Source organism: Choloepus didactylus, chromosome 5 (assembly GCF_015220235.1).
Source record: "Choloepus didactylus isolate mChoDid1 chromosome 5, mChoDid1.pri, whole genome shotgun sequence".
Taxonomy (NCBI): Eukaryota; Metazoa; Chordata; class Mammalia; order Pilosa; family Megalonychidae; genus Choloepus; species Choloepus didactylus.
Window position 1 is genome coordinate 168497497 of NC_051311.1, and position 13988 is coordinate 168511484.

At 38.4% G+C, this 13988-nt stretch overlaps 1 pseudogene; it reads left to right on the plus strand.

Annotated features, from left to right (window-relative positions):
- Positions 1–2411: 2411 nt before the first annotated feature.
- The window catches only part of LOC119535523, a 32399-nt pseudogene continuing 20822 nt past the window's right edge, over positions 2412–13988 (plus strand).

Here is a 13988-nt window from a genome sequence, read left to right on the forward strand (position 1 = left end):
AATCACACAGTCACACCATATAAGCTATATATTTATACAATCATCTTCAAGAATCAAGGATACTGGATTGCAGTTCAACAGTTTCAGTTATTTCCTTCTAGCTATTCTAATACCCTGAAAACTAGCAAGAGCTATCTATATAATGCATAGGAATAAACAAAATATTCAGTTCCTTTTTAAAATTACTATCTCTTTACTAAGACTCACATGTTGCTCATTCATTGTTTTCCTGATATCCTTTAGTTCTTTCTCTGTATTTTACTTCATCTCCTTGAGTATCTTTCAGATCATTTTTTAAAGGCTTCTTCAGTACATCCACAGTTTCACTTTCTTCACTGTTGTTTTCTGTATTTTATCTTCTTTTATTGGATGGGCCATCATTCCCTGTTTCTTTTTTTGTCTTGTGATTTTTGTTGTACACACTACATTTCAATATTTGGAAATGCTAACTATGGGATTTATTTCCTGTGGTTTTGTAAATAGTTGGTGATAAGATAAATTTTCTTGAGCTTCATCCCTCCTATCAGAAGGTTTGCCCAAGGTGAATACAGTGTGAGGATTTTCCCTGTCTTTCCTGGTTTCTGTCTTGTACTGGGATTTTGCTTGTTAGTGGTTTTGGAGTTCTGTTTTCAGAAGTTTGGTTGTCCCCTCTGTTTCCCAGAGCCATGCTTTGCTCTCTCTGTTGTTTGAAGCCAGCAGGCCTTTGTCTCAGATTGTCTGCCTCTAAAGTTTTGACACTCCTTTCAATGCCTCAAGCTGCTTTTGCCTGGAGGGAAAATTCTGGGAGGTGGGCATGCTAGGAAGTACATTACTAAGTCAGTTTTTGCAGCCAAAACTGAGCAAGGGACCCAGGAAGGGGCAAGATCAGCTCCAAAGTGTCCTGCAGAGGGGATCAGGAATGACACCAAGATCTTCTTTGCTGGCTCCACATAGTCAAGTTTCCTGGCCTTCCCAGCAAATGCAGCCCTTCAGTTAACTGTCCCCCACAGCTCTGAGGAAGTACCACATCTTTAAGTTCTAACAACCACCACCCATATCTGGGGAGGGCTGAAACAATGGCTGCCACCATCCTTGTCTGGAGGGACTTAAAATAATGTCTGCCCCCAGAACTTGCTCTCAGCAATCCATATTCACTGAAAAAGACCCCCCAGAGATTTAGTGAATGAAAGGACAACTTGTTACAACTCTGCAGCATGGTGGAGATTGCAGATGAATTCCACAAATGATGAAACAAAGGAAAAGTATCAGGTATGAAATTTCTATCCTGGATCTGCCAGTCTGTTTCCCTCCCCAAACTCTGTCCCATGTAGACTGGGAGTCACTCAAAGTAATCAGCTCAGGTCCCTCTCACCACAAAAAGAAACTATAGAGCCACTCACCATAGTGAATTAGAATCCCACAAATATCAAGGCATAGGGACCAAAGACCACAGGACTCAGGGAGGAAAGCAAGCTCTGAGGAGTTCTGCATATAAAAGGGCCCCTAAAGGGGATAAACAGAGAAATACTGTGATACAACTGCTGGCTTATTTCATGCAACATATCTTCTATGTTGTCACCCATGTTATCACAGAACATAACATCAAGAAAGATATATAATTGAAAGCAGAATGAGTTCTCTTACCTGAATATGTCAATTTTTATTCAATGTATTTTATTCATATTTTATAGTAGACAAACCCTTGTCAACATTCCATGATTCTAGAGAACTGTCTATACAATTTCAGTTAAAGAGGCATTGACTAAGGGAGCCAAGTTTAAGTTAATAAGTGCAATCACATTGGAAGAGCACTCACACCGACTGAGGAAATGAGAAATGAAGTGGGCCCCCTCCCCTTAATCTGTAACAGGAGGGTCCCCTCCCCCTCAACCAGCAATGACTGCAAAGTAAAAAATGTTGTGTAAGCACTAAGCCCTGAGAAGAAGGGAGTGAAACTGTACTGTTTTAGGGAGTGAGACTTGCGGTTGTACGCATTAGCCAAGCGTAACCGTTTCAACAATCAACCATTGCGCCAACCTTGAGAAAATTTCTCAACCTTGCTAAAGATTCTAAGCAATCAATAACTAACCGCCAACTCTGCTTCTGTCAAAATAGCTTGCTTGCATTTTCAGGATGTGGTTTCTGCCTATATAAGTCTCAAGCACACTCAGGTCGGGGCTGCTTACTGAACTCCCTGTGCAGAGTGACAGTGAGCAGTCGCCGGCTGGCTAATAAAGGCTCTTTAAATTCTGTTTGGCTGTCTCATACTTTAACTCATGGGCACTGTAACAAGAAATAGTACAACTTGAAATAGATCTAGATGAAAAGTAAAACAGTTTTGGAGTGAACACTGATAATAAAATCTGTATGTGCCTCGAATTCTTAAGTGAACTGAAAAATTGGAAAAAGATCACAGATTACCTAAACTAGTCACAATAGGGTACAAAATGGATCAATGTAATTTACACTTAAATTGTGCACAAAAATAAACTCAAATGTATCTTTGACCTAAACATAAAACGAAAACCTATAAAATTTCTGAAAGAAAATATATGAGAAAAACTAGGCAAATCTGGATTTGGCAAAATTTTTTTAAGATGCACTAAAGAACAACCTATGTAATAAAAAGTTGATAAGTTGGACTTTATTGAAATAAAAACTCTTGCTTTGTCAAAGAGACTATGTAAAGAATATAGATGATCTGCAAACTGGGAGGGAACATTTATAAAACATATATCTGATAAAGGGTTTGTATTGGAAATTTGCATAGAAATATTAAATCATAAGGACTTCCAGGAAGATAGCAGAACAGGAGAGGCAGAGCAAACTTCTTCATGAAATGGAGTAGAGAAGGGGCAGAGGGCACCCAGAACAGTGGTCCCAGGGTAAAACTGGCTGGAGAGGGAACTCTACAATGCACAGTGGGGACTCGGATGGAGAGGCAGAGAGACTGCACCTGAAATTATGGGGTGAGTGTGTTTGACTGGGGCTACCACTAGGGGCAAGAAGCTGGAGATGGATGCCAAGTGAAGGAGGGAGGAGATTCCCATGCCCCATGCACCTATTTCAGCAGTAGGCTGGGGAGATAACCTTTCACAGCCCCACATCTAGGAGCTCCCATGGGGAGCTCAGGATTAAGAGGTGACAGCATTTACTCTTCCTGCACTGAAGCCTGTGGTGTGCATAGAAAAGTGGCAGGGAGAGGGGAGGGCCATGCATGGAAGTGCCAGGAGCCCTTCTCCAATGCCAGAGGTTCACAGGTATGTGGTGGACAGGGTCCAGGGCACATTTGAACTAGGGGTTGAGACATGTGGACCTGCAGTTAGAGAGTGGTCTGCTCAGAGGCCCAGGAACTATCAGACTCACTGGGCTTTTAAACTGACTCCCTGCTGAGCAGCAGAGTCCCCATCCCCCACCCTCAGGGCTCATTCCCCACTGCACATTGAGAATTGGTGCACTGATTGGATCTCCACCTGTTTAGACCACACACAGTGCATAAGTGAAGTTCAGGAAAACCTGGCTTGAGACTGAGAAGTGGCTCAAATGCCATCTGCTGGGAAGATAGGGAGAGTGCACACCAGGAAACTGTATCTCTGCCAAATTATAGATAAATGTTTAAATAATCTTGCACATCTCAAAATAACCTTATGAAGATAAGCAAATGCCCCAAAGCCAACAGAAAATCACATAACATATGAAGATCCAAGTAGATATGGACAAGCCAAATGACTAAATTAAAAAGCCAGAAGAGACACAGAAACTGAATAAATTAATCAAAGAAGTATATATACAAATCTCCAAAACAACTTCAGTGGGTTGGCTAAAGAATAAGGGACATCCAGAAGACTCTAGAAAAGCATAAAGATGAATTTGAAAGATCAAATAAAAAATAGCAGGTCTTAAGGAAATATAGAGTTCTGTAGCTCAAATTAAAAATATACTACAGACACACATCAGCAGATTAAAAGAGGCAGAAGAAAGAACAAGTGAATTAGAGGACAGGAAAATTGAGTGCAAATGCACAAAAGAACTAATGGTGAAAAAAAAAATCCCAAAATTTGAAATGGATCTCTGGGAAATGAAGGACAACATAATGTGTGCAAATAAAAGAATCATTGGTGTCCCAGGAGAAGAAAAGAGTAAAGGCCTGGGAAGAGTATTTGTGATCATAGTTGGGGAAACTTCCCAACCCTTCAAAAATGACAAATAGACAAATCAAAGAAGCCCAATAAACTCCAAATAGAATAAATATAAAGAGACCCATTCCAATACATATACTTATCAGATTGTCAAATATTGAAGAGGAGTAAGTCCTGAAAGCAGCAAGAGAGAAGCAATTAACCACATATAAGGGAAACCACATAAAACTAATCACTGATTACTTATTGGACACCGTGGAGGCAAGAGGACAATGCTATGAAATATTTAAGGGTCTAAAAGAGAAAAATTGTCAGCCAAAAATCCTTTTTGAAATTTTAATGCAATTTTATTGAAATATATTCACATACTATACAATCATATGAAATGTACAATTGTTCACAGTATCATCATATGGTTGTGCATTCATGACAACAATCAGTTTTGAACATACTCATTACTCCAAAAAATAAAATTAAAAATAATAAAAATAAAAGTAAAAGAAAACTCCCAAAGCATCCCATACCCCCTCCCCCATATTATTCATTTTCTTTTTGTCTCCATTTTAGGTTATCACAATCACACAGTCACACCATAGAGCTATATAGTTAAATGATCATCCTAAAGAATCAAGGATACTGGATTGCTGTTCAACAGTTTCAGATATTTCCTTCTAGCTATTCTAATTAACTAAAACCTAAAAAGTAATATCTATATAATGCATGAGTTACCTCCAGAATGACCTCTTATCCATTTGAAATCTCTCAGCCACTGAAACTTAATTTTGTTTCATTTCTCTTCCCTCTTTTGGTCCAGAAGGTTTTCTCAATCTGTGATGCCAGGTCCAAGCTCAACACTGGGAGTCATATCCCACATTGCAGGGAGATTTACACCCCTGGGAGTCATGTCCCATGTAAGGGGGAGGGCAGTAAATATACCTGCCAAGTTCAGTGAAGAATTCTTTATCTAGCAAAACTCTACTCAACATTGAGGGACAGTTTAAAATTTTCACAGAGAAACAAATGCTGAGAGAATTTGTTAACAAGAGACCTGTCCTTCAAGAAATACTAAAGGGAGCACTACCAGCTAAGAAAAAAAAGAAAGGAGAGAGAGGTCTGGAGAAGGTCACAGAAATAGAGGGTATTAATAAGGGTAATTAAAAGGAAAAAAAAAAGAGAGTGAGGAACAAATAGATCTCAACTGAAAACCAAAGGAAAAGATGGCTGGTTCAAGAAATGTCTTCACAGTAAGAACTCTGTGAATGGATTAAAGTCACCAATTAAAAGATACAGACTGGCAGGATTGATGAAAGATTATGACCCATTGAAAAGCTGTTTACAAGAGACTTAGATCCTGAGACACACAGAGAACAAAAATGAAAGGATGGAATAAAATATTTCACACAAGCTGCAATCAAAAGAAACAGGGCTGGCTATATTAATACCAGAGAAAATATACTTTAAATGCAAAGATATCATAATAGACAAAGAAGGACACTATATATTAATAAAAGGGACAATTCACCAAGAAGAAATAGCAATCATAAATGTTTATGCACTTAATAAAGGAATTCCAAAGTACATGAGAAAAATATTGGCTAAATTGAAGAGAGCAAAAGACATTTCTATTATTATGGTGGGAAACTTCAATACACCACTCTCTTCTATAGATAGATCAACTAGTTGGAAGACCAATAAGGCCATTGAGAACCTAAACAATGTGATAAATGAATTAGACTTAGCAGAGAAATATAGAGATTTATGTCCCAAAGTAGCAAGATACACATTCTTCTCTAGAGCTCATGGAATGTTCTGTAGGTTGCATCATATGCTGGGGCACAAAACAAATCTTAATAAATTTTAAAAGATTGAAATTATTCAAAGCACATTCTCTGACCATAATGGCATGCAACTATAAATCAGTAACCATCAAAGAACCAGATATTTCAGAAATATATGGAGGTTCAACAACATACTTATAAACAACCAGTGAGTCAAAGAAGAAATTGCAAGAGAAATAGGTAAATATCCAGGACAAATGAAAACAAGAACAAAAATCAAAACCTATGAGATGCAGTGAAGGTGGTGCTGAGAGGGAAATTTATGGTTCTAAATGCATATATCCAAAAGGATGAAAGAGCTAAAACCAAAGACCTAACTGAACAACTGAGGAGGACAGAGAATGATCACAAACTAACCATAAAACAAGTAGAAGAAAAGCTATAGCAAAGATTAAAACAGAAATAAATCAAACAGAAGAACAAAAGAAATAGAATAAATAAAACCAAAAATTGGTTCTTTGAGAAGATCAACAAAATTAGCTAGACTGACAAAGTCAAAAAGAGAGAAGATCCAAATAAAATCAGAAATGAAGGCAGGTTCATTACTATGGATCCCCAAAGAAATTTAAAAATTCATAAGAAGATACTACAAACAACTGTACACCAACAAATTAGACAACTTAGGGGAAATGGGCAATTTCTTGGAAACACATGAACAACCTAGTCTGACATGAGAAGGAATATAAGACCTCAATAAACTGATCATAAGCAGAGAGATCCAATTTGTCATCAAAAATCTACCTAAAAATAAAAGCCCAGGGACAGATAGCTTCACAGGGCAATTTTGCAATTTGACACCATTTCTGTTCAAACTTTTAAAAAATTGAAGAAAAAGAAGCACCACCTAACTCATTTTATGAAACTAATATCACTCTATTACCAAAACTGGATAATGAGAAATAAAGATATTACAAGAAAGGAAAATGACAGGCCAATCTTCCTAATGAATATAGATGCAAAATTATCTACAAAATACTGGCAAATTTGAATTCAAAGTCATGACCAAGTGGGGTTCATTACTGGCATGCAAGGGTGGTTCAATATAAGGAAATCAATCAATGTAATACAACATGTTAACAAATCAAAGGGGAAAGATCAAATGATCAAGCTGATAGATGCTGAAAAATTATTTGTCAAAATTCAGCATCCCTTTTTGATAAAAACACTTTGAAAGATAGGAATTGAAGGGAACTTCCTCAATATGATAGAGGACATATATGAAAATTCCCACAGCCAGCATAGCATTCAATGGTGACAGACTGAAAGCCTTCCCCCTAAGATTGGGACAAGGCAAGGATGACCACTCTCACCACTATTATTCAACATTGTGCTAGAAGTTCTAACCAGAGCAATTTGCCAAAACAAAGAAATTAAAAGGTATCTAATATGGAAAGAAAGAAGTAAAACTGTTATTATTTGCAGATGTTATGATCTTATATTTGAAAAAGGGGGAATGATAAACTAATATGTTCAGATACATTGATGAGTGTGAATTTAAAGGTATGGGAATGGATAGGGTTGATGATTGTTCATTAATGGGATTTTAAATATCAGAGCTGCACTGAAGGCAAATATGATTGAAAGGGGTTGCTAAAACGCATGTGTCTCACAGATTAGCACTACAAATATAAATAAGTGCTTTCATGATATATTTCTAGGGTATGACATGGGTACAAAGAGTTAACAGAGTGGTATATGGGAAAAACTACCTATTGCATCCTAGGGACTATAACTAATGGGAATACATTACTAGTACCACACAAATACCAGGGATAATTAAATAAGGGGTAATGAGTGCTTTGGGGTGTTTTGGGTCCTTAGAATTGTTTAAAATGGAGAGTGATTGTTATTGTATAACTAAATGAAGATAATGTGAGACTATTTATCTTGGACAGGACATGTTATTGAATTAGGAACCCCCTACTTAATAAGTCAAGCACTTGATATTGAGGCTTGCTCTTGTGAAACTTATGGCTGTAAAGGGGAGGCTAAGTCCACCTATAATTATGCCTAGGAATCACCTCCAGAGAACCTCTTTTGTTGCTCATATGTGGCCTTTCTCTCTTCAAGCCCAACTCTGCAAGTAAATTCATCACCCTCTCCCTGGTGTGGGACAGGACTCCCAAGTGAGTGAGTTTCCCCAGCAATGTGGGACACAGGCCCCAGGAATGATCCTCTCCCTGGCATCAAGGGATTGAGAATGCCTTCTTGACCAAAAGGAGGAAAAGAAAGACAACAAAATGAGGTTTCAGTGGCTAATAGATTTCATATATAGTTGAGAGGCTGTTCTGGAGGTTACTCTTAGGCAAGCTTCAGCTAGAAATGTCAGAGGGCCAGAGTGTAACAAGTCCAAATGAACAATTCCCAAAGAATACCTTGGTCCCTCCCTATTTGAGATGCTATAAAAGTTTCACTCACCACATTTATTTTTCATTTTAAAATCTCCAGAGTGTTCCTATGCCTGGTAAGTCCCCAAACCAAAAGGCAACAACCTCTTCAAGAACATTATCCAGATGCATAACAATTTCCCAAAATGTAGACACCCCTTTTCACACATGAACAAGTTAGAGTGGTCACTTCCTAAACATCCCTGAAGATCAGGAAAGTGATTAAACTAGAGGAAGAGGTAGCAACAGATAAGATAGAATTTAACAAAGGACTACAAATACTTAATCTTTATATATATTTTTTCTTTGTTGCTAGGGTATTAGAATAACTAGAAAGAAAGAATTGAAATGGTGGGACAGTAATCCATAACATTCCTTGAAATTTTCTCTATAGCTACTTGTTAAATTGTACTTGAAAAGTTATCACCTTTCTGTATACATGTTATATTTCATAATAAGGAAATAAGTGAAACTATGGTACTGTAACCCAAGCATTCTTTGAAATTTCCTATACAACTACTTGTTAAATTGTACTTTGAAAGCTATCATCTTTCTGCCTGTATGTTATATTTCACAATAAGGAAATAACTGAAATTGTGGAACTGTAACCCATAACATTCTTTGAAAATTGCTCTATAGCTACTAATTAAATTGTATATTGAAAGTTATCACATTTCTGTATTATATGTTATATTTCACAATAAGGAAATAATTGAAACTGTGGAATTGTAACCCATAACATTCCTTGAAAATTGCTCTCTACCTATTTGTTAAATCAGACTTTGATAGTTATCACTTTTACATATATATGTTATATTCCACAATAAAAAAGTGATAAGGAAGCTGTTTAAAAAGAAATATTAAATTGCAGAAAACAACAAAACACCCAAATAAAAATTGGGCAGATAGAGGCTGGTCCCAAAGGAGGACATCAATGCTGAAGGAACAAGGCTAGTTTAGGTGTAACAAGCTTCAGGGAGGGGATGGGAGTGGCTGGAACATGCCCAGTCCCTGCCTGTTTCCCACTCTGCTTCCACATTACAGGCTGGGGTCTCCAGAGAGGCTCTTTCTGCCCATTCCCAGAGCTGGTCTGCTGCCAAAGCCTCCTCTCTCTCTGCTCACTGTGAGCCATCAGTTCCCACACAATGCACTCCTCCAACAGGGACAAAGATTGTGGGGATCTGATGAGCTTCTTTCTCCTGGCATCATCAATGGAGCTTTTACTATTAACAACTCTACTAATACAGTGTATGATAATAGGAATCACAGCAAGAAATTTAATGGAAATAGACCTCCCTGTTTGCCTTCTTATATTCTCCATCTTCACCAAATTCCAATTGATGTCACTGAAGCAGAGTTCATATCATTAGGCCTATGATATAGCAAAATAACTAATCCTTTTTAAATTCAATTTTATTTAGATATATTTACATACCATGCAGTCATACAAAGTGCACATTCAGTTGTTCACAATACCATTATATAGTTGTGCATTCATCACCAAACTTAATTTTTGAACATTTTCATTAACACACACACACACACACAAACACACACAAATAATAAGAATAAAAATTAAAGTGAAAAAGAACAATTAAAGTAAAAAAGAACACTGGGTGCCTTTTTTCTTTTGCCCCCACTCTTCTACTCAGCCATCCATACATGGGACAAAGGGCAGTGTGGTCCATAACTCCTTCTCAATCACATTGTCACCCCTCATAAGCTACTTTTTTATATAATCATCTTCAAGATTCAGTGATTCTGGGTTGTAGTTTGATAGTTTCAGGTATTTACTGCTAGCTATTCCAATTCACTAGAACCTAAAAAGGGTAGTCTATATTATGTATAAGCATGCCCACCAGAGTGATCTCTTGGCTCCTTTTGGAAACGCTCAGCCACTGAAGCTTGTTTGATTTCTTTCACATCCCTCTTTTGGTCAAGAAGATGTTCTTCATCCCACATTGCTGGGTCTAGATTCCTCCTCAGGAGTAATATTCCACATTGCCAGGAAGATTTACTCTCCTGGGTGTCAGATCCCACATAGGGGGGAGGGCAGTGATTTCACCTGTCAAGTTGGCTTAGCTAGAGAGAGAGGGCCACATATGAGCAACAAAGAGGCATCCAGGAAGAGACTCTTAGGCACAATTATAGGCAGGCTGTTTTAGCTTGCTAATGCTGTGGAATGCAAAACACCAGAGATGGATTGGATTTAATAAAAGGGGGTTTATTTGGCTACACAGTTACAGTCTTAAGGCCATAAAGTGTCCAAGGTAACACATCAGTAATCAGGTATCTTCACTGGAGGATGGCCAATGGCATCTGGAAAACCTCTGTTAGATGGGAAGGCACGTGGCTGGTGTCTGCTCCAAAGTTCTGGTTTCAAAACGGCTTTCTCCCAGGACATTCCTCTCTAGCAAGCTTGCTCCTCTTCAAAATGTCACTCGCAGATGCACTGAGTTCCTTCTCTTTGAGTCAGCTCATTTACATGGCTCTGCTGATCAAGGCCCACCCTGAATGGGTGGGGCCATGCTTCCATGGGAATATCTCATCAGAGTCATCACCCACAGCTGGGTGGGGCTCATTCCAAGCAAATCTAATCAGCACCAAAATTTCTGCCCCACAAGACTACATCAAAGATAATGGCATTTGGGGGACACAATACATTCAAACTGGCGCATTCCACCCCCTGGACCTCCAAATGACATTATCTTTCCAAAAACAAAATACATTCATTCCATCACAATATCACAAAAACTTAAATCATTTCAGTAATAAAAGTTAAGTACAAGATCCTATCAAAATCAATTACAGGCGTGGTGGGTCCTAAGGCATAATGCTCCTTTAGCTTTGGATCTGTGGACTTAGAACGAGTTATATGCTTCCAATATACAAAGGAGGGACATTCATAGGATAAACATTCCCATTGCCATAAGGAGAAAGAGTAGGAAAAACAGGGTTAACAGGACCAAAACAGTTCCTAAAACCCACAGTACAAACTCCATTAGATTTCAGTCTGAGAGTCATTTACAGAACAACGTTGCATACTTGGAGCTTGAGAGAGCAGGAGTCTAACCCTTCCCAAGGGCCTTTGTGGCAGCCTTTCCTCTCCAAATGCTTGGGTGAGTGCTCCAACATATCCACACATTCATCATTTCTGCTCAGATCCTCATCAGATGTATCTTTAGAGTCCATATTTCCATAAACAGTCTCTTTAAAGCCATTTTGGTCTTTTCTATCAACCTCCTCACAATTTTTCCAGAATCTTCCCCTTATCCATTTGAAAAGCCTTTCCAACATGTTTGGTATTTTCAGACTCAGCAGCAAAATCACCCCACTTCCCTGGTACCGAAATCTGTTTTATTTTGCTAATGCTGCGGAATGCAAAACACCAGAGATGGATTGGCTTTAATAAAAGGGGGTTTATTTGGCTACACAGTTACAGTCTTAAGGCCATAAAGTGTCCAAGGTAACACATCAGTAATCAGGTACCTTCATTGGAGGATGGCCAATGGCATCCGGAAAACCTCTGTTAGCTGGAAAGGCACGTGGGTTGTGTCTGCTCCAAAGTTCTGGTTTCAAAATGGCTTTCTCCCAGGGCATTCCTCTCTAGCAAGCTTGCTCCTCTTCAAAATGTCACTCGCAGCTGCACTGAGTTCCTTCTCTTTGAGTCAGCTCATTTACATGGCTCCAATGATCAAGGCCCACCCTGAATGGGTGAGGCCATGCCTCCATGGGAATATCTCATCAGAGTCATCACCCACAGCTGGGTGGGGCTCATTCCAAGCAAATCTAATCAGCACCAAAATTTCTGCCCCACAAGACTGCATGAAAGATAATGGTGTTTGGGGGACACAATACATTCAAACTGGCACACAGGCCTGGCCTCTCCTTTGCAGCAAGTCTACCCAAGGACAAGTTCCATTGTTAGAGGGCCCAACCCATCAAACCACCAGTCCCCCATGTCTGTGAGCACATCAGCAACCATCAAGTTGGGGAAGAACTACACCCTTGCTTTCTCTACCAGCTCCTCAGAAGGCTCTGCACACTTTTTCTTTTTTTATAAATTAACTCTTTTTTTAAAAAAATTAACTATTAACTATATCAAAAAATTGAAAAAATAACAATAAAAAACATTTCAAATAAACCATAACAAGGGAGTAAGAAAAAGACAACTAACCTAAAATAACTACTTTACTTTCAATATGTTCTTACTCTACTCCAAGAAAGTAACCTAATAGAGCAACATTTCTGTGAACTTGTTCCTACCATACCCACCAGAAATTAACAAACCATAGTCATCCCTGGGCGTTCCCAGAATGGTAAATTCACACACAATAGCTTATCTGTTATTTGGTTATCATTCCCCCTTCATTAATTGCTATCACTGGTTCCCCTACATTCTACATTGTAAACCATTTATTTTACATTTTTCAATGTTCATATTAGTGGTAGCACATAACATTTCCTTTTGTGCCTGGCTTATTTCACTCAGCATTATGTCTTCAAGGTTCATCCATGTTGTCATATGTTTCACATTGTTCCATCTTACTGCCATGTAGTATTCCATTGTGTGTATATACCACATTTTATTTATCCATTCACCAGTTGATGGACATTTGGGTTGCTTCCATCTCTTGGCAATTGTGAATAATGCTGCTATGAACATTGACATGCAGATATCTGTTTGTGTCACTGCTTCAGATCTTCTGGGTACATCCTGAGAAATGCAATTGCTGGATCAAAGGGTAACTCTATCTAGTTTTCTAAGGAAGTGCCAGACTGATTTCCAGAGTGGTGAAACCATTATACAGTCCCACCAACAATGAATTAGAGTCCCAATTTCTCCACATCCTCTCCAGCATTTGTAGTTTCCTGTTTGTTTAAGGGCAGCCATTCTAATTGGTCTGAGATGGTATCTCATTGTGGTCTTAATTTGCATCTCTCTAACAGCTAGTGAAGCTGAACATTTTTTTTCATGTATTTTTTGCCCAGTTTTATTTCCTCTTCAGAGAGCTGTCTTTTCATATCTATTGCCCAGTTTATAATTGCGCTGTCTGTACTATTGTCATTGAGTTGTAGGACTTCTTTATATCGGCAAGATATCAGTCTTTTGTCAGATACATGGTTTCCAAAAATGTTTTCCCATTGAGTTCACTGCCTCTTCACCTTTTTGACAAATTCCTTTGAGGTACAGAAACTTCTAAGCTTGAGGAGTTACCATTTATCTATTTTTTCTTTTATTGCTTGTGCTTTGGGTGTAAGGTCTAGGAAGAGGCCACCTAATACAAGGTCTTAAAGATATTTTCCTAAATAATCTTCTAGGAGTTTTATGATACTGTCTTTTATATTGAGGTCTTTGTTTCACTTCGAGTTAATTTTTGTGTAGGGTGTGAGGTAGGGGCCCTCATTCATTCTTTTGGATATGGATATCCAACTCTCCCAGCCCCATTTGTTGAAAAGATTATGTCCCAGTTCAATGGCTTTGGGGCCTTATCAAAGATCAGTCAGCCATATATCTGAGGGTCTTTCTCCAAATTCCCAATTCAATTCCGTTGATGAATATATCTATCTTTGTGCCAGTACCATGCTGTTTTGACTACTGTGAATTTATAAAAAGCTTCAAAGTCAGAGAGTGTAAGTCCTCC